At 43.7% G+C, this 24,674-nt stretch overlaps 1 protein-coding gene across 13 annotated transcripts in view; it reads left to right on the top strand.

Moving 5' to 3' along the window:
• Nucleotides 1-24,674, top strand: part of PRPF40B (pre-mRNA processing factor 40 homolog B) — a 380,564-nt gene that overhangs the window by 146,176 nt on the left and 209,714 nt on the right. The gene's annotated exons all lie outside the window — the stretch shown is intronic.

Here is a 24,674-nt window from a genome sequence, read left to right as displayed (position 1 = left end):
AATGTTTTATGCTATGAATAGTGTGTGCTGTATAGTATGTGCAAGGGCAAAATAATCTCATCCGGTAATTTGCTATTCGTTACTTAACATTCTAGTTTTACTTCTCTTATAAATTGCTTCTATTTTACTTTGAGTAGAAAGGTTTTCTCATTAAGGTATTATCCAAATGAATTTTTTTTAATCCTGCAAGTACCATGCAACATTATTGATATATGGCCTGATTGTGAGTCGCACACATAGCAGCTGGAAGCCCAGGCGGCTGCGACATCCAGATTTAGTGCCATATGCTAATGCCGTTATTTCCATGGCTTCATATGTACAGCCACTTCGACCAGCTGTTTTTCTATGCGCAGTTACTACTGTCGTCAGTAGCATTGGCACTTGCTCCTGCTATACTTTTTACAAGCCATCCATCTCACAGAAGAGTCCCTGCGCCATACGCATGCCCCAGAATAGCACGGAACTCTGGCTACATACCCAGGACACTCCCGTGACATACCCACAAAGTGGCTGTCTTGCATGCATCAGCAGGAGCTGCCTAATTGCCACCCCAAAATGGCCATTTCACGGAAACCAGAGAACCGGACGGCTTCCATCAAGCTTTGCAAATAGTTCCTAGATGTGTTCGCTTATTGGGGGTAATTCCAAGTTGATCGCAGCAGGAATTTTGTTAGCAGTTGGGCAAAACCATGTGCACTGCAGGGGAGGCAGATTTAACATGTGCAGAGAGACACTAAGCTACAGTGTCCATTATGTCTCCTACCTGCATCCTTGAGTCTTCTCCTGCTGCTGCTGACTGAGCTCCGACTACAGTGCAATTCCTGGTCACATGACACATCCAAGTGTCCATCAGTGCACAAGGCCTGCCCCCACACTCAGAGCCATGCCTCTATTAGCTCCATTTTGGTGCAGCTTTACTGCTCATGGTGTGGCCCAGCCCCCAGATCTGGGAAGCGATGTCTGACTGTAGAACCGAGGCAGAGCTGTTGCTGCCTCATCTCTCGTCTCCCTGAAGCTCCAGGGATCTCCACAAAGCTGGTGGGTGTTAACTATGAAAAGGATTACAATACACAAAGAAGATATTTGTTATAAGTGTCTTATTATTATTCTAATCGTTTTTAGATAAAATCTCAGGAGTTTGACAGGGAGTATGAACCTGACTGCACGTCCTTGATGTGCACTGTTATGTAGATGTGCATAAAGATTTGTGAATTGTGTTCTGACAACGCAGATCAGTGATGGAAACTCAGATCAGTGGACATTGATGATCAATTATTGGCCGGGGAATTGGCAAAAACTGATTGGTAAAAATCTCAGACTCACCTCTACCAATAATTTTTTTGGCTGGAATCAGCGAATAGAGGCTTTCCAAGATATTGGATTTCGCCGATCCATCGCAGCAGGCATCTGGACAACTCCCCTGAATTATTAGCCCCATTAGCCAAATGTATTTCACTACAGTATCAACTGGACCACTTTAGTTCCACTTAGCGGTCACATACACCATTATATTAGTATCAAGATGGTAATGTTAGTATGCCAATGCCACAGATGGCAAAAAGCTGCAGATGAAAGCCAGCTGATATTGCTAATTAAAAGAAACTGCATGCAGAAAAGAAATTGCCCATTTGGTTAGCATATAATAATAAGCACAGTGAACTGAACGCTCTCTCACCCACCCGTGCTTCAGGAGTCAGCTGCCCTAATTCAGTCCTGCAAGTGCTCCCGGGAGCCTCACACTGAGATTGTTCAGGGATGTTGTATCACACTATTGGCAGCGTGAATAATATAAGTCAGTGGTGTCTGAGCCACACCACTTCTAAGGTGTCTAGAGTGCTATCCACTGTATGCACCCTGCAGGTAGGTGATGCCCAGCTGCAGCACCGTAAATTTGGATGCGCTGTTTAACAGTGTGCTGATAGCAAACTGTTCCCGGCTGGAGTGTGGAGCCGCCAGTGAGTCAGCAGGATTCCCAGTGTGGAAACAACAAATGCCGGGTTCAGAGTGGGGACCAGTATGCCGGAGAAAAATCACTACTTCATTGGGTCGCATCCTCATAAGGAACAAGATCTTCTCATTCAATGAGGGTTTTCTTTATTTTTATCCATTGGCTTGCCTACAATGACCGAGGGGGAGAACCACACTAGGCAACAGGAACAAGGTTAGCAATAGAGGTAAACGAGGGTTGTGTGTAGTTGTGTTTGTAATTTTAATAAAATTATTTTAAAATCTGTCTACTTGAGTATGTTTATGACTGCTTTTTTCTAAGTAGCACTACACTTCCCATCGGGCCCTCAGTGGACCTTAGACTTAGTTGTCGTTAGTGCTGGTAGGGTAACATTGCCGACACTGTGACAGCCAAAGCAGGGAAACTCTAATAACCACACGCCACTGGGATCGGCTTAGGGCGGCTTGCTTGGCATCATCAGTATGGAAGTGCAATGGTTGAAGGCAGCCTGCTACAGCCATGTTTTCTTTGGGTCCTCATGTGCTATTTTCCATCCATCCGGGCATGTGTTATTTAGGCACTGGTATGGGATTCTTTTAGGCTCCATTCTGCAGACATGTCCGAACCACTTTAAGCGCTACAAAGACAAAAAGTGACCATGCGCCTATTAGTTACCTAAAATACCTGCTGCTTTTCAGTGGGTATACTCAACCCAAAAAAGAAAATACATTTTAGCAAAATAATATGAAAAACACTGGTATAAGGTAAAAAAGTTTTTTTTTCATAATAAGAAAATTCAGAATTTATATATAAGCATTAGCCAGCCGGCATAGTATATTACAGATTGTCATTACAGACAATTACAAATACACAAAATGAACACAATTAAAAAACAACAATAATAATAATAACAGTGCTGGATAAGATCCAGCTAAGATGGTTCTAGATTCCTGCCTGTTAATTAGGAACGCTTAAAAACAAATGTAAATTGAGCCAAGAAATTGAATTAGTTCAGCATAGAAAAAATAATATAGAGACATGCTGTTAAGCAGTAGTAGCAGAGAGATTTTGCAACAGTTAAGCGGTTTAGACAAAGCTCTAAAAGTCAGTTGGTTTCCAAAGGCATAGAAACGGAGAGAGATGTATAACTTTAAACGCTGTTTTAATATTAGATTCAATTGTGGGTTGGTTTTGGCATAGTTTTCGGATGTTTTAATTTCTCCAGCGCTCCGTCAGTTTTACTTGTAGCATGTTTTGTAAGCATCTTATTTGGAAACGTTCAGGGGTAATCGGAGAGGGGGTGTGGCCAGCCCCCTTCCTTTAGATACATTTTAATAAAAGGTGTCCGTCGCGGCCACATGAGTTGAGGGAGTACCGGATAAGCAGCAGCGGGCAGCACCCCCCGCACGTCACGCAGGGAGAGAGGATACTGCTGCAGCTGCCTCTCTCCTCAGCGCAGCACACAGCAGTTTGTGTGCTGCGATGAGGAGAGAGGCTGCTGCTGCAGCAGTGTCTCCTCTCTCACAGTTCTCTACATCTGGGAAGAGGGGAGGCAGCAGAACCCATATTCCTCTAAGAGGCCTGGGCCCAGGTAAAGAGTACCTGCTTCCCCCCCTCCCGGCACCACTGGAAACATTCCAGCCTTGTTAGGTCGTTTTTAAGTATTGTTCATGACTCTGAACCATTAAACAATATTGTTCTAACCGATGCGTTGAATACCTTCATTTCTGCTGCGGGGTACACTGGGCTCCACAAGGATAGACATAGGGGTGTAGAGTAGGATCTTGATCCGAGGCACCAACAGGCTGACAAGCTTTGACTGTTCCCAGAATGCATAGCGCCGCCTCCTCTATAAACCCGCCTCCCTGCACAGGAGCTCAGTTTTGTAGTTGGTGCCGCAGATAGCAGACACATAACAGAGGGGCTGCTCCAGGCTACCCTAAGAAGAGCTTTTTTGGTTGCCGGGTAACTACAGCAGGAGGCTCCGGTTTTCTTCATGGTCAGGCACACACGACGGGGGCTCTCCGGGATCGCATGGCCGCGCTTCGGGAGGTGGTGAGTGGGTCCCGCTTGCGGGACCCGTACTTTATCGCGATCCGTGGGAGGCGGGCCGCGCGCGCTGGCGGTGGACACTGTGGCAGTACAGGCGATCCCACTAAATCACCAGGGCATGGGCGCATGTCAGGTTTTCTCTCTAAACCAGTTTAATAAGAGCCCACAGTACCCTGTGGTTTTGCCAGCAGGGGGATAAGGCTTAGACCTGAAGCCCCAGCCCCAGGGCGCCATTTCCCACAAATGTTCCCGCCCTGGAGCTGCATATCTGTCTCTCCCTCACTCCCTGTCAGTGTCTGGGCGCCATCTCTCTCAGCTTCACTGTTCCTGGGACTGCTTGGGCAAATCCTCCTGTGTAAAGCCGCCTGATTGTCAGTGCTGTGATTTTACATGACACTTAAGTATTCTACCTGCCTTTTAGACAGTGTTAGTTAAGAAAGAGTGCATTTAGTCAGGGTTTTCTAGTACAATTACCCTGTGATATACATCCAGTTCTTACTGTGCAGTGTTATATCTATTGACTACATAGCTATATATATAAGCTAGTCCAGTGCAGTATTATTGTTAGTAATAACCTCTGCATTGTACAAACTGTGACTATCTGTGTGTGCATTAGATAGCTGAGTGGTGTCCATTTCGTGTCTTTCACTCAACTTGCTATCCCTATATTCTATAACCTGAGGGGGATTGGTGCGTCAGGTTTTATATTTATATAGGATTTTCACAAAGATATACTTTAATACGTATTTTTCTCTGTGATTTTAGTCACCATATCTCTCCTTTATCTCTGCTAGTGCTGACTACACTGCACAGGGGTTTGGGTAAGAGGTATTGTGCTGCTGCCAATTGTACTGTGTTACCTGATACTGCAAGTTATATCATGTCTTCTTCTGAGGGTAACGGTTCTGGGGCTGAACACACTGCCGGTGTTGCTGAAGCCACAGATCCCTATGAGGAGAATATAGCAGTTGTGGGCTCTGGTGGTTCTGGGGGCTCCTTGCCCCCCAGTGGGACTGTGGCAACGGAGGTACATAATGACCCACCGTGGGCCGCTTTTTCCACGCTTCTACATACGCTAGTTAATAAACTAACACCCCCTATGGGACCCCCTATGCCGGTACAACCGTATGTGGTCCCTGCAGCTAACCCGCCGTGGGCGTACGATTTATCTGCTCAATTGAAGAAGTTGAACCAGTCCCTGACTACTAAAAAGTCTGACCCTTGCTCGCCAAGCTCAAGGGGTCCTCTAAGCGAGCTCTTATCTCCTCACAATCCACTGCTGTCACTGACACCTCGTCTGATGAAGACGGCACTTACACTGACCCCACAGATTCTGACACAGATACTGCTGATGGGGAGGGTAGTTCACATGTGGATGTTCCTGATCTTCTGGAGGCTATTAAGTTGATTTTGCAGATTACGGATGATCCCGAGCCATCCGTCCCTCAGATAGGTTCAAGCATCAGAAGGTGGCTAAACAAGTTTTACCTCACTCTGACCACCTAGTGGATATACGTCAGGAACCCTGGGAAAACCCGGGTAAGAAGTTTGTGCCTCAAAAGAAGATGCTGGCTCGCTATCCTCTCAATCAACATTCTGGAATTGCGGGCGGTCTTCAATGCATTGAACCTGGCCCAGCATTTAATTCAGAACCGTCCTGTTCAAGTACAGTCGGACAACGCCACCACAGTGGCTTACATAAATCATCAAGGCGGCACTCGAAGCCGTTTGGCAATGAAGGAAGTCTCACGGATTCTACATTGGGCGGAACGCCATCTACCGGCCATATCAGCAATATTCATTCCGGGAGTCCTGAAATGGGAAGCGGACTTTCTCAGTCGTCAGGACGTACATGCCGGCGAGTGGGACCTCCATCCAGAAGTGTTTCAACTCCTAGTGGAAAAGTGGGGCCTTCCAGACGTAGATCTGATGGCGTCTCGACACAATCACAAGGTTCCGGTCTTCGGAGCAAGAACAAGGGATCCTCAAGCAGCATTCGTGGATGCGCTGGCGGTGCCGTGAAGGTTTCGGCTGCCGTACGTGTTCCCTCCGGTGTCACTCCTGCCCAGGGTAATTCGGAAGTTCAAGCAAGAAAACGGATTTCTGCTTCTCATAGCTCCAGCGTGGCCCAGACGGCACTGGTTCTCAGACCTGCAAGGCCTATCGTCAGAGCGTCCAATTCTACTTCCACAACGCCCAGACCTCCTCGTTCAGGGCCCCTGTGTCTACCAGGACCTAGCCCGGCTGTCTTTGACGGCGTAGCTCTTGAAGCTTCCGTCTTAAGGGCTAAATGATTTTCTGAGGAGGTCATTCAAACTATGTTGCGGGCCCGGAAACCGGCTTAGGCTCGGATTTACTATAGGGTCTGGCATTCTTACTTTGTTTGGTGCGCATCTAACGATTATGACGCTTCCGAGTTTAGTATAGCCAAGTTGTTGGCTTTTCTTCAGCAGGGCCTGGACTAAGGCCTGCGTCTGGCCTCCCTCAAGGTTCAAATATCTGCCTTGTCGGTCTGGTTTCAGAGAAAAATTGCGACCTTACCTGATGTGCATACCTTTACTCAGGGTGTTGCGTATCCAACCTGTGGTTTCCTTGGGACTTGTAGGTGGTTTTGGAGGCGTTACAAGAGTCTCCGTTTGAACCTCTTGGTTCAGCTGATCTTAAGTGGCTTTCCCTTAAGGTGGTGTTTCTGCTGGCTATTGCCTCAGCTAGAAGAGTGTCGGATTTGGGTGCCTTGTCCTGTAGTTCCCCATATCTGATATTTCACCGTGACCGGGCGGTTCTTAGGACTCGTCCCGGATACTTACCTAAGGTGGTTTCTACGTTCCACCTTAACCAGGAGATTGTGGTTCCGGCACTTGTTTCTCCTGATCTGTCTTCCAAAGAGAGGTCTTTGGATGTGGTACGGGCTCTCCGTATCTATGTGAAGAGAACTGCTTCTATTAGGAAATCTGATTCTCTCTTTGTGCTGTTTGGATTTCACAAACGGGGCTGGCCTGCTCACAAGCAAACTTTGGCCAGATGGATTAGAATGGTGATTGCACATGCTTATGTGAGGGCTGGCCTCTCGGCTCCTGCTCACATTACGGCCCATTCTACTCGGTCTGTGGGACCTTCTTGGGCGGCCCGCCGTGGTGCGACCCTTGAACAATTGTGCAAGGCGGCTACGTGGTCATCTGTGAACACATTCATAAGGTTCTATGCCTTCGATACTGCCACTTCCCAGGATGCTTCCTTTGGATGCAGGGTTCTTCTGCCCGCTACAGTGCGTCCCCTCCCATAAGGAACTGCTTTGGAACATTCCCTATGTCTATCCTTGTGGAGCCCAGTGTACCCCGCAGCAGAAAACAAGTTTTATGGTAAGAACTTACCTTTGTTAAAACTCTTTCTGCGAGGTACACTGGGCTCCACAAGGCGCCCACCCTGACGCACTTAGCTTCTTTGGGTTGGTATGGCATTAGCCGCTGACACTTCTCCTGTCGTGAGAGTGTGGTGTATGTGGCTACTAACCGTTGCCTTCTCTTTTCCTGCTACTGCATTGGGCTGGTTAACTAAAAACTGAGCTCCTGTGCAGGGAGGCGGGGTTATAGAGGAGGCGGCGCTATGCATTCTGGGAACAGTCAAAGCTTTTCAGCCTGTTGGTGCCTCAGATCAAGATCCTACTCTACACCCCTATGTCTATCCTTGTGGAGCCCAGTGTACCTCGCAGAAAGAGTTTTAACAAAGGTAAGTTTTTACCATAAAACTCGTTTTTTGTGGCAATGGAAATGTCCTGTTGGTTCCAGAGGCCTTTTTTCAGAGTTGCAAAAGCATCTGTGGAACAGCATATATGACTTGTGATGTCACTTATTGCGGCTATCGGCTGAGCGTGATAGCTCAACCCAGGTATATAAAGGATCCATTTGTTCAGTGATGTTTACATCTAGGTTTAGCTGCACAGGCGTAGTTCCAGTAAAAATGTACTTGTTTTTTTCTGCATTTATTTGTAAGCCAAGCTTTGCTGTATTTGTGCATTGCTTATTTAGGAGGTTTTGGGCACTCTACGTGTATTCGGCTAGGAAGACGATATCACTGGCATAGACTAAATCTGTGAAGGCTGTATGTTGACCAGTAATGGTGTCCATTTCATTTAGAAAAGTTTTTCTGAGAATCCAGTCCATAGCTATGTTGAAGAGCATGGGCGGTATTATACAACCTTGCTTGACGCCAGTTGAGTTTGTGAATGGTTGGGACATTTGGCTAACATATGTAACTTTGTTTGATCCGTCGTTGTAGAGAGCTTAAACACGAGGGTGTTATGTGGGAAGTTCTCTGTCTTGTGGGCACACCAAATAGATTCTCGGTCCACACTGTCAAATACAACTAGAAAAAGTCAACAAAAACTAGAAAAAGTTCTTTCTTTGATTGTAGGCATGATTTGAGTATTTGCCTGATAGCGGAAATATGGTCACTGCATCTTCTGCTGGGCCTCGATGTCAGAGCATGTTGCCGCTTGTATTGCTGCAAGTGCCAGCATACCCACACTTTATTGCAGTAAGGGCCTAATTCAAGGTTGATATCAAAATCTTCCTGTAATGGGCAAAACCATGTGCACTGCAGGTGGGGCAGATATAACATGTGCAGAGAGAGAGTTATAGAGTTGCTTTTGCAATCAACCTTGAAATAGGCCCTAAGCCTTTACATTTTAAATATTATCCCACACCAGGAGCGTAGAGGCCGTAGTGTTTTAAACAACTGCTGCTTTATTTTTATAGCTGGACCCTCTGAATTTTTTTTTATTTGTGGGCCTGATCTCTAAGTAATACAGCCTCATACTGACAAGTCTGGGGCCAGTGGGCACTATGGCATAGGGGACTGCAGGTTTTATTGCTATAATGGCATAAGATCTGGCACTAGGGCCCTAATTCAGATCTGATCTCAGCAGCAAATTTGTTAGCTAATGGGCGAAACCATGTGCACTGCAGGGAAGACAGATATAACATGTGCAGAGAGAGTTAGATTTGGGCGGGTCATATTGTTTCTGTGCAGGGTAAATACTGGCTGCTTTATTTTTACACTGAAATTTAGATTTCAGTTTGAACACACCACACCCAAATCTAATTCTCTCTGCACATGTTGTATCTGCCCCCCCCCCCCCCCCCCCCCCCTGCAGTGCACATGTGGCCTAATTCTGACCTGATCGTAGTCGTGCAAAATTTAGCACGGCAATGATCAGCCACCCTGACATGCGGGGGAGGCCCGACACAGGGCTAGTCCGCCCCGCATGTCTGGCCCTCCCCCCACCGCACAGGTACAAAAGCATCGCACGGCGGTGATGCTTTTGTACCTGAAGAGTAGCTCCCTACCAGCGCAGCTCCTGCGCTTTGGCAGGGAGCTACCCATTGCTCTCCAGGTCGCAGCGGCTGCGTGTGATGTCACGCAGCCGCCGCTGCCCACCCCCCGCACGGTCCAGGCACGCCTGCGTTGCCCGGACCGCATCTCTGGCATGCGCAGGCGCACTGCGGCGCCTGTGCACTGCAGTGCCTGTACATGCGCAGTTCAGAATCGATCGCCCGCTGTGCGAAAACGCACTGCAGCGATCAGATCTGAATTAGGCCCATGGTTTTGCCCATTAGCTAACATATTTGCTGCTGCGATCAGATCTGAATTAGACCCTAGTAATGGCATTCTTTGGGGGACCACATGCTTTATGCCCACCCAGTTTTGCCGCTTTAACTGTATTTGAGTAGTGACACACGCTCTTTTTTATTTTTAAATGTATTTGTTTCATTTATTTCTACATGTACAGAATAAGCATGTAACCTGCACCTGGGATGCGTGGGAGGGACCTCAACAGAGACTCCTCCTAAAGTTTATCTGTGCTTCCGTCCAGCCCTACATAGTTCAGAAGATGTGTGGTACATCCTTACTGTACTCAGGTTGCACTAGACCTTCCCGCTACCTCATTCCACCTGTCTGCGAGAGACAGGTGTTTGCAGACAGACATGGCATATTCACGTTTACTTTGCATGCACAGTACAGGAAAGTGTATTTCTCATACGTCCTAGAGGAAGCTGGGGTCACCATTAGAACCATGGGATATAGATGGGATCCGCAGGAGACATGGGCACTTTAAGACTTTGAATGGGTGTGAACTGGCTCCTCCCTCTATGCCCCTCCTCCAGACTCCAGTTTTAGAATTGTGCCCAGCAGACTGGATGCACACTGAGGAGCTCTAAAGAGTTTCTCGGGAAAAGACTTTTGTTAGGTTTTTTATTTTCAGGGAGACTGCTGGCAACAGTCTCCCTACTTCGTGGGACTTAGGGGAGAGAAGCCAGACCTACTTCTGGTGAGTTTAAAGGATCTGCTTCTTGGCTACAGGACACCGTTAGCTCCTGAGGGTCTGATCGCTAGGTACGCCTAGATGCTCGTTCCCAGAGCCGGCCGTCACCCCCCTTGCAGAGCCAGAAGTCAGAAGACAGGTGAGTAGAAGAAGTAAAGAAGACTTCAGTGACGGCTTCTGAGGTACCGCACAGCGATCGCGCTGCATGCCATGCTCCCACACACAGAGACACTGCAGGGTGCAGGGTACGGGGAGGGACGCCCTGGGCAGCATATATATATATATATATATATATATATATATATATATATTGGAAGTTGGATAAGGTGTTTTTAAGCGACCAATGGTGTCACATGAAATTTGGGAGACTAAACAAAAAAGTTTTTTTGTAAAAAAAATTTTTGACAATTTATTACTAAATACACCAGAAAAAGACAGTAAAACTTATTTAAAAAACCACAGATAAAATTGATCCAAATCTTTAGAACAGGCTAAAAATACAGAGAATTCATCTCTAAAAGTGTGTTATATATAATATGAGGAACAACGTCTGCATAAAATAATGGTAAAACAAGATAAAAAACAAGATAAAAAACAAGATAAAAAAGAACCATAGATTTGCTTAACTTGAGAGGATGGGTCAAGTCTTTTAACACCCAACGCGTTTCGTCCTATCTGGACTTCATCAAGGGGTCCAAGGGAGACTAAATAGGTGTATACATATATTTATTTATTGATTGGTTTTCACCTATTATTGTTTTTTGGTCTGACTACTAGTGGCGATCGGTAATCGTATACTGGCGCGGTTTGTTCTCTCTCTTGACATATATATATATATATATATACCTCAAAACAGACTGGCAAGAGGGGACATAGGTGCGGAGACACTGTCCTACCCCCGCCAGTATAAACATTTACTGAAAAAAAGGCGGGTCTGAAGCGCGCCACTGCGGGGGCGGAGCTTAGTCCTCTCAGCTCACACAGCTCAGCGCCATTTTCTCTACACAGGCTGCAGAGACGCTGGTCCTTCCTCACACTGCTGTACAAGTAACGGTGCAAAACGGGGGAGGGGGGCACAGTAATTTTGGTGCATATTATTATTATTATAATAGCGCTGCAGGTCTGAGGCATTAATTTGGGTTTCAGAACCGTTGGTGAAGCGCTGGGTTGTGAGCTAGCAAACTCCCTCTGTGTCTCTCTGACAGACTTTACTGTGGGTCTGTCCCCTATATGCCCAGTGTGTCTGTGAGTGTTGGGTACACGTGTGTTGGCATGTCTGAGGCGGAGTGCTCTTCCCAGGAGGAGACTGTGTTGGGGACACACACAGCTGTGGGAGTGACCCTGTCGGCACCGCCGACTCCTGATTGGGCTAATGTGTTGAATGCCTTGAATGCAAATGTGGCTCTTATTAGTAAGAGATTGGATAAATCTGAGTCTCAGAACCAGGCATGGAAGAAGTCTGTGGAGGATGCGTTGTTGCAAGTCCAGACCCCTTCGGGGTTACAAAAAAGATTGTTTGCCCAGTTGTCAGACACGGATACCGACACGGACTCTGACTCCAGTGTCGACTATAGTGATGCCAGATTAGATCCAAAATTGGCAAAGAGCATTCGGTACATGATTGTGGCGATAAAAGACGTATTACAGATCTCGGAGGACCCTGCTGTTCCTGACAAAAGGGTCTGTATGTTTAAGGGAAAGAAGCCTGAGATAACGTTTCCTCCATCTCATGAACTGAACGCTCTATTTGATAAGGTTTGGGAAAGTCCTGACAAAAAGTTTCAGATTCCCAAAAGAGTGGCTCTTCCATCCCCGGACACAGCAGCCCTTAAGGATCCTGTGGATCGTAGGCAGGAAAATACATTGAAATCCATTTATGTCACCACAGGTACGCTGCTCAGGCCAGCCATTGCATCTGCGTGGGTGAGTAGTGCAATCGAAAAATGGGCAGATGGCTTGTCATCTGATATAGATACCCTAGATAGGGATAGCGTTCTCTTGACTCTAGGTCATATCAGGGACGCCGCAGCATATCTAAAGGAAGCTGCAAGGGATATTGGCCTTTTGGGATCAAAGGCCAATGTCATGGCTGTCTCAGCTAGGCGTGAGTTGTGGATTCACCAATGGAATGCTGATGCTGTCTCCAAGAAAAGTGTGGAAGCTTTACCATATAAAGGTATGGCCTTATTTTGAGACGGCCTTGATGATTTGGTGTCTACGGCTACCGCAGGTAAGTCATCCTTTTTACCTTATGTTCCTCCACAACAAAAGAAAACGCACCATTATCAGATGCAGTCCTTTCGGCCCAATAAATTCAGAAAGGGCCGGGGTTCTTCCTTCCTTGCTACTAGAGGAAGGGGAAGAGGTAAAAGATCTCCAGCCTTGTCAGGCTCCAAGGAGCAGAAGTCCTCCCAGGCTTCTGCCACCTCCACCGCATGACGTTTGGACTCCTATGCGGGAGTCCGCACCGGTGGGGGCCCGTCTGAAACTCTTCAGTCAGTTTTGGGTTCGTTCGAACCTAAATTCTTGAATATTACAAATAGTATCCCAAGGGTACAAGCTGGAGTTTCAAGACGCCCCTCCTCGCCGTTTTTTCAAATCGGCCTTACCAGTTTCTCTTCCCGACAGGGAGGTAGTTTGCGACGCAATACAAAAATTGTGTTTAAATCAGGTTATCATCAGGGTTCCCCAGTCACAACAGGGAGAAGGGTTTTATTCAAGCCTGTTTGTGGTCCCGAAGCCGGACGGCTCGGTCAGACCGATCCTAAACCTGAGATCCCTGAATTTCTACCTAAAGAGATTCAAATTCAAGATGGAGTCTCTCCGAGCAGTGATCTCCAGTCTGGAGGAAGGGGATTATATGGTGTCGGTGGACATAAAAGATGCCTACTTACATGTTCCCATTTATCCTCCGCATCAGGCTTACCTGAGATTTGCAATTCAGGATTGTCATTACCAATTTCAAACATTGCCGTTTGGTCTTTCCACAGCTCAGAGGATTTTCACCAAAGTGATGGCGGAGATGATGGTTCTCCTTCGCAAACAAGGAGTCGCGATTATCCCATACTTGGACGATCTCCTGATAAAAGCGAGATCCAGGGACCAGTTGGTCCAAAACGTTGCACTCTCCATGACGGTTCTCCAGCAACATGGTTGGCTCCTAAACTTGCCAAAATCACAGTTGATTCCGACGATGCGGTTGTCATTTTTGGGAATGATATTGGACACAGAACTACAGAGAGTCTTTCTTCCTGTGGAAAAGGCGCTGGAACTTCAGAGTCTGGTCAAACAAATTCTGAAACCAGCAAGAGTGTCAATCCATCAATGCATTCGGTTGCTGTGGAAGATGGTTGCGGCCTACGAGGCCATTCAGTTTGGCAGGTTCCATGCCAGAGTGTTTCAGTGGGACCTGTTGGGCAAGTGCTCCGGGTCCCATCTACTCATGCACCAGAGAATAATCCTGTCGTCCAAGGCCAGGATATCGCTCCTGTGGTGGCTGCACAGCTCTCACCTCCTAGAGGGGCGCAGGTTCGGGATACAGGATTGGATCCTGGTGACCACGGATGCAAGCCTCTGAGGTTGGAGGGCAGTCACACTTGGAGAAAGCTTCCAAGGAAGATGGTCAAGTCAAGAAACTTGTCTCCACATAAATGTTCTGGAGTTAAGGGCCATTTACAAGCGGAACATCTTCTTCGAGATCTGCCGGTTCTGATCCAGTCAGACAATGTAACAGCAGTAGCGTACATAAACCGTCAGGGCAGAACAAAAAGCAGAGCGGCAATGGCAGAAGCCACAAGGATTTTCCGCTGGGCGGAAAAACATACAAGCGCTCTTTCAGCGATATTCATTCCAGGAGTGGACAACTGGGAAGCAGACTTCCTCAGCAGACACGATCTCCATCCAGTAGAGTGGGGCCTCCACCAAGAACTCCCATCTATTGCTGTCCAGCGGTGTCCCCGTCTCCCCTGCAGGCTTACCAGTGTGCGCTGATGAACCGTGGCCGCACAGCCGGACGTCTCCGGCAGTGATGTGGAGCCTGATTTGCAGACTAGGGGAGAGAGCTGGATGCAGGCAGCACGGAGCAAAGTGGTGACGGATAGATATAAGTTGATTTCCACAGAGAAATTGTAGGTTGCTTGACGCGTTTCTCCGCTATAGGTAGAGTAGCGGTGTCATCAGAAGGTATACTCAATGTCCACTTTGGAAGATATTTATACAGTGGCCATCCAATCAAAAGGCATTGTCCATTAAATAACAGGTGTAGAATAAACAGGTAATTACTTTGGTGCCTTATCCAGGATTTTGAAACACAATCAGTGTAAATAGAAATAAAACAACCTTTTTTATCATCAATCAAAAGTCTCCTTATAAGGAGCTCCATTAAATTAAAAAAGAAAGACTATTTAAGATATTAAGAGCATAAAAATATATATTAATATTCTATATATGGCATCGATCCGGAACATTGCGCAATATACTTCAAAGGCAACCTAATATGATCATTTTGATCCAAGAGCTCTGATAGTCTGGTGGGCTAATTCTGGAGAGCACCAATCTAGACAGATCAACCTCATAGGTTCGATTCCCATGACATTTTCTTAAAAATAAATGTGGGTAATTTTTTTTTTTTCATTTTTTTTTGTTTTTGTTTTCTTATCTTATTATTTTGTTAACCAAAAAATTACTTCCGAGGAAAAAGAAAATATGAAAAGACTTTCTAATTGGCTACATTATTTATACCAGTTTGTGTTGTGAAGCAGACATAGCATAACTTAACATTGCACTCAGTGATCAGAAATATTACATCAAATTATGTGGTAATCCAACGTCGAATTATCAGGATCTTTTCAAGAATATGTTAGAGAACGCCCTCGACAGTGGTGCAATATCCAAGAATGAATTTCATTATTTAAATTGCCCTCATCCTATTATCCCCACTTACTACCACTTACCCAAAATTCACAAAACTCTTCAGTCACCTCCTGGGCGTCCCATTATTTCTGGTGTTGGGTCCCTCACCACGAATCTATCCGCTTTTGTTGACTTTTTTCTGCAGCCACATGTTAGATCACTCAGATCACATGTTAAGGACACCACACATTTTTTGAATCTAATTGGCAACATCACATGGAAAGATAGCTTTTTGTTTATGACATGTGACGTAGAGTCACTCTACACTAATATATCACATACATTAGGATTGCAGTCAATTGAGACATATTTATTATCTGACAGCAATCTCAGTGCCGTTAAACAACAATTTTTGATTGAAGCCATTCAATTTATTCTTAAACATAATTATTTCACCTTTAATAGAGAATTCTTTTTACAGATTCACGGCACAGCGATGGGCACCAGGTTCGCCCCCAGTTATGCCAACTTGTACATGGGTCTCTTTGAGGACATGCATGTCTGGGGGAGCCCGGTGGGGGCGAATCTGGTGTTCTATGGACGCTATATTGATGACATGTTTTTTGTTTGGGATGGGGACTACACATCAGCTACACAGTTTGTTTCCTCCTTGAACAATAACACTTTTGGTTTAAAATTCACTAGCACCATTCACTCTACTAACATCACCTTTCTTGATATTGCACTCTGTATTAGAGACAATAAGATAAACACCTCTACATTTACCAAAGAAGTTGATTGTCATTGTCATCATAGACCGTGGATTAACAACATTCCGAAAAGTCAATTTCTTAGAATCCGTAGAAATTGTTCAGATCAAGAGACTTTTTTACGACAAAGCTCTGAACTTGCGAGTTCATTTAGCGAGCAAGGCTACCCCAGAACAATATTAGCACATGCATTTGATGATACCCTAACCTATGATCGTGCTACCCTCCTAAACCCAGTAGCAAAAGAAACTGATCACATAAGGGGAAACTTTAATAATAAACCGATTTTTATTTCCAAATTCAATAATTACTCTCGTGAGTTGAGCTCAATCATAAAGAAAAACTACTTTATATTACAAGGTGATAATATTCTATCTTCTTGCCTTGAAAGACAACCTAAAATAGTTTTTAAAAAAGCTAGAAATTTACAAAATCTCTTGTCACCAAGCCATTTCACTACGAATGAAATTATTTGTACTAAGGAGCCTGACTGGCTGAGTGAACTGAAACGAAATAAAAAAGGCTGCTACAAATGTGGGAGACTTAAATGTATAACCCAGTTTATTGATGTAAACAAACAATTTACTTCCACTACATCTGGATTATTTTACACCATTGCTTCCTACATTAATTGTAGATCGGATTATGTAGTTTATTTGATATCCTGTAAATGCGGACTACAATATGTGGGTCGAACCACACGTAATCTGAATATCCGCTTTTTGGAACATAGGAGAAACGTCTTGAAACATCTTTGTCTGCATAGTTTAGCCAAACATGTAGTGAATCAACATCAGGGTGACGTGAGTGCTCTCAAAATCCAAGGTATTGAACATATACAAATTACCCCTAGGGGTGGCGATAGATTTACCATGTTATGCAAACGAGAGGCATTTTGGATATTTTCCTTGGGCACTCTCTACCCCCAAGGTCTTAATGAAAACATTGAAATTAACCAGATTTGAGTGCCTGTTGATGGTTGGGCAACCTATATGGCTCGACCTAGCTAGTCTAAATATATCCAGTTAGTGCCGAATCATTGTGGCCTTCCCACTAAATCTAATGAAAGTATCGTAATTAATCAGATCTGAATGTTCCCTGATGTTTGGCCACTTACATGGCTCGACTTAGCTGGTTTAAATATATCCAGTTATTGACAAATCATTGTGGCCCTCCCATTAGAAAAATTGTTAATTCGTACATCTTCACCTTGCAATCGAGAGTCCTTTATTTTTGCTTCATTAGATTCCATCGAGAGTTAGCCAACCTTCCTCCTCCATGTTTGGTTATGGTCATGTGTGTGTGTGTGTGTGTGTGTGTGTGTGTGTGTGTGTGTGTGTGTGTGTGTGTGTGTACATATGTCTACAAATGGTATTCATATACCATATGCAATGTAATTAGTTCTCCTTAGTACAAATAATCCTTGCATCACCTTAAAATTGGAGTAGTAGTAAGCTCTTTCTCCTTCTCTGTCTTTTAAGATCCCGATAATCTGGGAAACCTTTTTACCTCATTATATCTCTATATATGTAATTTAAGATATATCTGCATCAATACCTAGAATGGTGTAATAAATCTAACTAGAGGTTACTCCCATAATTTCCTGTTTTCATTTTTCCTTATATCCTATGTAATATATGGTATTAACAAAATATCAATTTTGTATGTATCGGTTTTTGGGAAAATGTATATATGCGAGTCGAACCTGTGGGGTTGAGTCATCTACTTTGGTGCCCTCTTGAATTAGCCCATTAAGCTATTGGAATGCTTAGTCATAAGGAAAATATACTGGGTTATATTGTGCAATGTTAAGTTATGCTATGTCTGCTTCACAACACAAACTGGTATAAATAATGTAGCCAATTAGAAAGTCTTTTCATATTTTCTTTTTCCTCGGAAGTAATTTTTGGGTTAACAAAATAATAAGATAAGAAAACAAAAAAAAACAAAAAAAATTACCCACATTTATTTTTAAGAAAATGTCATGGGAATCGAACCTCAGTTTTGGGTTCGTTCGAACCTAAATTCTTGAATATTACAAATAGTATCCCAAGGGTACAAGCTGGAGTTTCAAGACGCCCCTCCTCGCCGTTTTTTCAAATCGGCCTTACCAGTTTCTCTTCCCGACAGGGAGGTAGTTTGCGACGCAATACAAAAATTGTGTTTAAATCAGGTTATCATCAGGGTTCCCCAGTCACAACAGGGAGAAGGGTTTTATTCAAGCCTGTTTGTGGTCCCGAAGCCGGACGGCTCGGTCAGACCGATCCTAAACCTGAGATCCCTGAATTTCTACCTAAAGAGATTCAAATTCAAGATGGAGTCTCTCCGAGCAGTGATCTCCAGTCTGGAGGAAGGGGATTATATGGTGTCGGTGGACATAAAAGATGCCTACTTACATGTTCCCATTTATCCTCCGCATCAGGCTTACCTGAGATTTGCAATTCAGGATTGTCATTACCAATTTCAAACATTGCCGTTTGGTCTTTCCACAGCTCCGAGGATTTTCACCAAAGTGATGGCGGAGATGATGGTTCTCCTTCGCAAACAAGGAGTCGCGATTATCCCATACTTGGACGATCTCCTGATAAAAGCGAGATCCAGGGACCAGTTGGTCCAAAACGTTGCACTCTCCATGACGGTTCTCCAGCAACATGGTTGGCTCCTAAACTTGCCAAAATCACAGTTGATTCCGACGATGCGGTTGTCATTTTTGGGAATGATATTGGACACAGAACTACAGAGAGTCTTTCTTCCTGTGGAAAAGGCGCTGGAACTTCAGAGTCTGGTCAAACAAATTCTGAAACCAGCTAGAGTGTCAATCCATCAATGCATTCGGTTGCTGTGGAAGATGGTTGCGGCCTACGAGGCCATTCAGTTTGGCAGGTTCCATGCCAGAGTGTTTCAGTGGGACCTGTTGGGCAAGTGCTCCGGGTCCCATCTACTCATGCACCAGAGAATAATCCTGTCGTCCAAGGCCAGGATATCGCTCCTGTGGTGGCTGCACAGCTCTCACCTCCTAGAGGGGCGCAGGTTCGGGATACAGGATTGGATCCTGGTGACCACGGATGCAAGCCTCTGAGGTTGGAGGGCAGTCACACTGGGAGAAAGCTTCCAAGGAAGATGGTCAAGTCAAGAAACTTGTCTCCACATAAATGTTCTGGAGTTAAGGGCCATTTACAAGCGGAACATCTTCTTCGAGATCTGCCGGTTCTGATCCAGTCAGACAATGTAACAGCAGTAGCGTACATAAACCGTCAGGGCGGAACAAAAAGCAGAGCGGCAATGGCAGAAGCCACAAGGATTTTCCGCTGGGCGGAAAAACATACAAGCGCTCTTTCAGCGATATTCATTCCAGGAGTGGACAACTGGGAAGCAGACTTCCTCAGCAGACACGATCTCCATCCAGTAGAGTGGGGCCTCCACCAAGAACTCCCATCTATTGCTGTTCAGCGGTGTCCCCGTCTCCCCTGCAGGCTTACCAGTGTGCGCTGATGAACCGTGGCCGCACAGCCGGACGTCTCCGGCAGTGATGTGGAGCCTGATTTGCAGACTAGGGGAGAGAGCTGGATGCAGGCAGCACGGAGCAAAGTGGTGACGGATAGATATAAGTTGATTTCCACAGAGAAATTGTAGGTTGCTTGACGCGTTTCTCCGCTATAGGTAGAGTAGCGGTGTCATCAGAAGGTATACTCAATGTCCACTTTGGAAGATATTTATACAGTGGCCATCCAATCAAAAGGCATTGTCCATTAAATAACAGGTGTAGAATAAACAGGTAATTACTTTGGTGCCTTATCCAGGATTTTGAAACACAATCAGTGTAAATAGAAATAAAACAACCTTTTTTATCATCAATCAAAAGTCTCCTTATAAGGAGCTCCATTAAATTAAAAAAGAAAGACTATTTAAGATATTAAGAGCATAAAAATATATATTAATATTCTATATATGGCATCGATCCGGAACATTGCGCAATATACTTCAAAGGCAACCTAATATGATCATTTTGATCCAAGAGCTCTGATAGTCTGGTGGGCTAATTCTGGAGAGCACCAATCTAGACAGATCAACCTCATAGGTTCGATTCCCATGACATTTTCTTAAAAATAAATGTGGGTAATTTTTTTTTCCATTTTTTTTTTGTTTGTTTTCTTATCTTATTATTTTGTTAACCAAAAAATTACTTCCGAGGAAAAAGAAAATATGAAAAGACTTTCTAATTGGCTACATTATTTATACCAGTTTGTGTTGTGAAGCAGACATAGCATAACTTAACATTGCACTCAGTGATCAGAAATATTACATCAAATTATGTGGTAATCCAACGTCGAATTATCAGGATCTTTTCAAGAATATGTTAGAGAACGCCCTCGACAGTGGTGCAATATCCAAGAATGAATTTCATTATTTAAATTGCCCTCATCCTATTATCCCCACTTACTACCACTTACCCAAAATTCACAAAACTCTTCAGTCACCTCCTGGGCGTCCCATTATTTCTGGTGTTGGGTCCCTCACCACGAATCTATCCGCTTTTGTTGACTTTTTTCTGCAGCCACATGTTAGATCACTCAGATCACATGTTAAGGACACCACACATTTTTTGAATCTAATTGGCAACATCACATGGAAAGATAGCTTTTTGTTTATGACATGTGACGTAGAGTCACTCTACACTAATATATCACATACATTAGGATTGCAGTCAATTGAGACATATTTATTATCTGACAGCAATCTCAGTGCCGTTAAACAACAATTTTTGATTGAAGCCATTCAATTTATTCTTAAACATAATTATTTCACCTTTAATAGAGAATTCTTTTTACAGATTCACGGCACAGCGATGGGCACCAGGTTCGCCCCCAGTTATGCCAACTTGTACATGGGTCTCTTTGAGGACATGCATGTCTGGGGGAGCCCGGTGGGGGCGAATCTGGTGTTCTATGGACGCTATATTGATGACATGTTTTTTGTTTGGGATGGGGACTACACATCAGCTACACAGTTTGTTTCCTCCTTGAACAATAACACTTTTGGTTTAAAATTCACTAGCACCATTCACTCTACTAACATCACCTTTCTTGATATTGCACTCTGTATTAGAGACAATAAGATAAACACCTCTACATTTACCAAAGAAGTTGATTGTCATTGTCATCATAGACCGTGGATTAACAACATTCCGAAAAGTCAATTTCTTAGAATCCGTAGAAATTGTTCAGATCAAGAGACTTTTTTACGACAAAGCTCTGAACTTGCGAGTTCATTTAGCGAGCAAGGCTACCCCAGAACAATATTAGCACATGCATTTGATGATACCCTAACCTATGATCGTGCTACCCTCCTAAACCCAGTAGCAAAAGAAACTGATCACATAAGGGGAAACTTTAATAATAAACCGATTTTTATTTCCAAATTCAATAATTACTCTCGTGAGTTGAGCTCAATCATAAAGAAAAACTACTTTATATTACAAGGTGATAATATTCTATCTTCTTGCCTTGAAAGACAACCTAAAATAGTTTTTAAAAAAGCTAGAAATTTACAAAATCTCTTGTCACCAAGCCATTTCACTACGAATGAAATTATTTGTACTAAGGAGCCTGACTGGCTGAGTGAACTGAAACGAAATAAAAAAGGCTGCTACAAATGTGGGAGACTTAAATGTATAACCCAGTTTATTGATGTAAACAAACAATTTACTTCCACTACATCTGGATTATTTTACACCATTGCTTCCTACATTAATTGTAGATCGGATTATGTAGTTTATTTGATATCCTGTAAATGCGGACTACAATATGTGGGTCGAACCACACGTAATCTGAATATCCGCTTTTTGGAACATAGGAGAAACGTCTTGAAACATCTTTGTCTGCATAGTTTAGCCAAACATGTAGTGAATCAACATCAGGGTGACGTGAGTGCTCTCAAAATCCAAGGTATTGAACATATACAAATTACCCCTAGGGGTGGCGATAGATTTACCATGTTATGCAAACGAGAGGCATTTTGGATATTTTCCTTGGGCACTCTCTACCCCCAAGGTCTTAATGAAAACATTGAAATTAACCAGATTTGAGTGCCTGTTGATGGTTGGGCAACCTATATGGCTCGACCTAGCTAGTCTAAATATATCCAGTTAGTGCCGAATCATTGTGGCCTTCCCACTAAATCTAATGAAAGTATCGTAATTAATCAGATCTGAATGTTCCCTGATGTTTGGCCACTTACATGGCTCGACTTAGCTGGTTTAAATATATCCAGTTATTGACAAATCATTGTGGCCCTCCCATTAGAAAAATTGTTAATTCGTACATCTTCACCTTGCAATCGAGAGTCCTTTATTTTTGCTTCATTAGATTCCATCGAGAGTTAGCCAACCTTCCTCCTCCATGTTTGGTTATGGTCATGTGTGTGTGTGTGTGTGTGTGTGTACATATGTCTACAAATGGTATTCATATACCATATGCAATGTAATTAGTTCTCCTTAGTACAAATAATCCTTGCATCACCTTAAAATTGGAGTAGTAGTAAACTCTTTCTCCTTCTCTGTCTTTTAAGCTCCCGATAATCTGGGAAACCTTTTTACCTCATTATATCTCTATATATGTAATTTAAGATATATCTGCATCAAAACCTAGAATGGTGTAATAAATCTAACTAGAGGTTACTCCCATAATTTCCTGTTGTCATTTTTCCTTATATCCTATGTAATATATGGTATTAACAAAATATCAATTTTGTATGTATCGGTTTTTGGGAAAATGTATATATGCGAGTCGAACCTGTGGGGTTGAGTCATCTACTTTGGTGCTCTCTTGAATTAGCCCATTAAGCTATTGGAATGCTTAGTCATAAGGAAAATATACTGGGTTATATTGTGCAATGTTAAGTTATGCTATGTCTGCTTCACAACACAAACTGGTATAAATAATGTAGCCAATTAGAAAGTCTTTTCATATTTTCTTTTTCCTCGGAAGTAATTTTTGGGTTAACAAAATAATAAGATAAGAAAACAAAAAAAACAAAAAAAATTACCCACATTTATTTTTAAGAAAATGTCATGGGAATCGAACCTATGAGGTTGATCTGTCTAGATTGGTGCTCTCCAGCATTAGCCCACCAGACTATCAGAGCTCTTGGATCAAAATGACCATATTAGGTTGCCTTTGAAGTATATTGCGCAATGTTCCGGATCGATGCCATATATAGAATATTAATATATATTTTTATGCTCTTAATATCTTAAATAGTCTTTCTTTTTTAATTTAATGGAGCTCCTTATAAGGAGACTTTTTGATTGATGATAAAAAAGGTTGTTTTATTTCTATTTACACTGATTGTGTTTCAAAATCCTGGATAAGGCACCAAAGTAATTACCTGTTTATTCTACACCTGTTATTTAATGGACAATGCCTTTTGATTGGATGGCCACTGTATAAATATCTTCCAAAGTGGACATTGAGTATACCTTCTGATGAAACCGCTACTCTACCTATAGCGGAGAAACGCGTCAAGGAACCTACAATTTCTCTGTGGAAATCAACTTATATCTATCCGTCACCACTTTGCTCCGTGCTGCCTGCATCCAGCTCTCTCCCCTAGTCTGAAAATCAGGCTCCACATCACTGCCGGAGACATCCGGCTGTGCGGCCACGGTTCATCAGCGCACACTGGTAAGCCTGCAGGGGAGACGGGGACACCGCTGAACAGCAATAGATGGGAGTTTGGAAACACTTCCAACAGCGGTGAGCTTAAATTTAAGTGGCATTGGACTGCTACAGTACATCTTTTAACAGTTAAAAGCTACTTGCTGGTGACATTAACGATACACTAGGATTCTGGACTTGCTCAGTTGTTTATTTCCACGAGAGATGTCCATTTGATATGGTTTTTAATTTTTTAATTGATATATCTTATTATTATTAAATTGTGCATTGTCATTCTATTTTTTATTGTCTAAATAAATTAGATAATTATGAATACTTAGCGCTCCCTGTGTACACATGTATGTATACATTATTGTAATTTCTTGTTCGGTTTGAATAATTGCAGATTATTCATTGGGAGCAGCATTGTAGATTTTCCTAATCCAGGTTATTTAAAGTTGGTAATAAGTGCGCCTGATTGCCTCTTTCTAAGTAAAATTAGTGTGAGTTTTATAATCCTCCACCAAGAAGCCTTCGCAGAGATAACAAGTCGTTGGGGAGTTCCTCAAATAGACATGATGGCATCTCGTCTCAACAAGAAGCTTCAGAGATATTGTTCCAGGTCAATGGACCCTCAAGCAATAGCAGTGGATGCACTGGTGACACCGTGGGTGTTTCAGTCTGTGTATGTATTCCCTCCACTTCCTCTAATTCCAAAAGTTCTAAAGATCATAAGAAGAACAAAGATCAGGGCGATCATCATTGCTGCAGACTGGCCAAGGAGGGCTTGGTATCCAGATCTTCAGGAATTACTCATAGGAGATCCCTGGCCTCTTCCTCTGCGCGAGGACCTGTTTACGACAGGGGCCGTGCATGTATCAAGACTTACCGCAGCTGCGTTTGACGGCATGTCGGTTGAACACAGAATCCTAACCCGTAAGGGTATTCCCAGTGAAGTCATTCCCACACTTATTCAGGCCAGAAAAGGGGTAACGGCTAAACATTACCACCGTATTTGGAGAAAATTTATCTCTTGGTGTGAAGGCAAAGGGGCTCCTACGGAAGAGTTTCGCTTG

Source organism: Pseudophryne corroboree, chromosome 2 (assembly GCF_028390025.1).
Source record: "Pseudophryne corroboree isolate aPseCor3 chromosome 2, aPseCor3.hap2, whole genome shotgun sequence".
NCBI classification, from domain to species: domain Eukaryota; kingdom Metazoa; phylum Chordata; class Amphibia; order Anura; family Myobatrachidae; genus Pseudophryne; species Pseudophryne corroboree.
Note: the sequence above shows the minus strand (reverse complement) of the source record. Positions and strands in the feature narration are given on the sequence as shown.